This window comes from Austrofundulus limnaeus, unplaced genomic scaffold (genome assembly GCF_001266775.1).
Source record: "Austrofundulus limnaeus strain Quisiro unplaced genomic scaffold, Austrofundulus_limnaeus-1.0 Scaffold89, whole genome shotgun sequence".
Taxonomy (NCBI): domain Eukaryota; kingdom Metazoa; phylum Chordata; class Actinopteri; order Cyprinodontiformes; family Rivulidae; genus Austrofundulus; species Austrofundulus limnaeus.
The window spans coordinates 190,546-193,045 of NW_013952491.1; positions in this window are offsets into that span (position 1 = coordinate 190,546).

Here is a 2,500-nt window from a genome sequence, read left to right on the forward strand (position 1 = left end):
GTTTCAGTTTGAAAAACGTTTGATGTTTAAACTAAGTGAAGGTGAAGATTTAAAACTGGACCAGAACCAGCTGAGACCCAGCAGAACCTGAACCGGACCTGTGAAGTCAGAAAACAAACATTTTTTATCTGGTTTTCTTCTGGTCTTCAGGCCCTGAAGCACAAACAGATTTTAGGTTCTGGGTCCAAYAGGAGTTCCTCAGAACCTTGAGTTCTCCTCTAACCCAGGTCCGGTCCGCCTGCCGGTCTTCAGCTCCTTAATGACATGYTTAAGGTGTAATAGGCGCGGTGGCCTGTGATGCTGAAGTGCTCCATATTTCAGCGGGCCGGGCGGYACCGCTCCACCATAATGGCTCGTTAAGGTGGAGGAGCTTTGATTAGCCGCGGCTAACGAATAATGGGTGGCATTTTCTGAAGCCTGTCGAGTGGAGGGCAGGAGGGGGTGATTTAACTGCCCCTCTGCTCCTCCTCCTCCTGCTCTCATCCCCGTGGTTTTGATCTATTTTTTACTGCCTGTCGGAGTCGTTTATCAGAGGCAGAACGGTGAGGAAAGTAATGTGACATTAGCGCCGTGTGACTAATAGCTGAGCAGAGAAGTGGCGTTGCAGCGGAGCTTCACGCTTTGAATAAATCATCAAACTCTGCTGCTTTAATGAGACAAGAAAGACGCAGAAACGACAGCTTGGCCTCTCACCCTCACCGCTGCTTTTCAAAGCAAACACCCCGATGAGGCAGTTAAAGCAGGAAACCCAGGCCTGCGCCTGAGCACGATGTGTTCAGGTGCACCACCGGAGCCCCCCGAGGGTCCGGCCCTGCTCTCAGGTAGCTGCTGGCGTGTGAAATATAAATACGTGTTAACCTGCTGGAGGCTCGGTCACCAAACACCACGCAGGTTTCCTGATCCGSAGTCCGGACGGAATTCAAGCTTCACGTTTACACAAATATTTCAACAGCCGAGAGGCGTTCAGGGACAAAACGAAACCAAAACGTCCTGAAATAAAGACTTTAGATTTATTTTACCTGCTTTGATTCAGCAGAACAAGAAGCTGCAGCGGTGCATTCTGGGAAATCTGTTTGACATCAGAAATCATCTGAGAGTTTAGTTTGAAGTTTTTATAGAAAAAACTTTCCATTAGATAACAAATACATCCAACCAACATCCAACCATCCATCCATCCAACCAACATCCATCCATCCAACCATCTAACATCCATCCATCCATCTAACATCCATCCATCCAACCAACATCCATCCATCCAACCATCTAACATCCATCCATCCATCTAACATCCATCCATCCAACCATCTAACATCCATCCATCCAACCAACATCCATCCAACATTCATCCAACATGCATCCAACATCCATCCATCCAACTAACATCCAACCATCCATCCAACCAACCAACATCCATCCATCCAACCATCTAACATCCATCCATCCATCTAACATCCATCCATCCAACCACCTAACATCCAACCATCCATCCAACCAACCAACATCATCCATCCAACATCCAACCAACATTCATCCATCTAACATCCATCCATCCAACCAACATCCAACCATCCATCCATCCATCCAACCAACATCCATCCATCCAACCATCTAACATCCATCCAACCAAAATCCAACCAACATCCACCCATCCAACATCCATCCATCCAACATCCATCCATCCATCCAACATCCAATGAACATCCACCCATCCAACTAACATCCATTCATCCAACATCCATCCATCCATGGATCCATCCAACATGTATTCAAAATCCAACCAACATTCATCCATCCAACATCCATCCAACATGTATTCAAAATCCAACCAACATTCATTCAACCAACATCCATCCAACATGTACTGTATTCAAAATCCAACCAACATTCATCCATCCAACATCCATCCAACATTCATCCAACATGCATCCAACATCCATCCAACATGTATCCATCCATCCATCCATCAATCCAACATCCAACCATCATCCATCCAACAATAATCCAACATCCAACCAACACCCATCCAACATCCAACCAACAGCCATCCATCCATCCATCCATCCATCCAACATCCAACCAACATGTGTCCATCCAACATGTACCCATCCATCCATCATCCAACCATTCATCCATCCAACCATCTAACATCCATCCATCCAACCAACATCATCCATCCATCCATCCATCCATCCATCCAACCAACATCCATCGATCGTTCATCCATCCATCCTTCTATCCATCCATCCATCCATCCAACATCCATCCATCCATCCATTCAACATCCATCCATCCTTCTATCCATCCATCCATCCATTCAACATCCATCCATCCTTCTATCCATCCATCCATCCATACAACATCCATCAATTATTATTATTAGTATTCTGTAATATTCTGTAGTATTCTGTAATATTCTGTAGTATTCGGTAATATTCTGTAATATTCTGTAGTATTCTGTAATATTCTGTAGTATTCGGTAATATTCTGTAATATTCTGTAG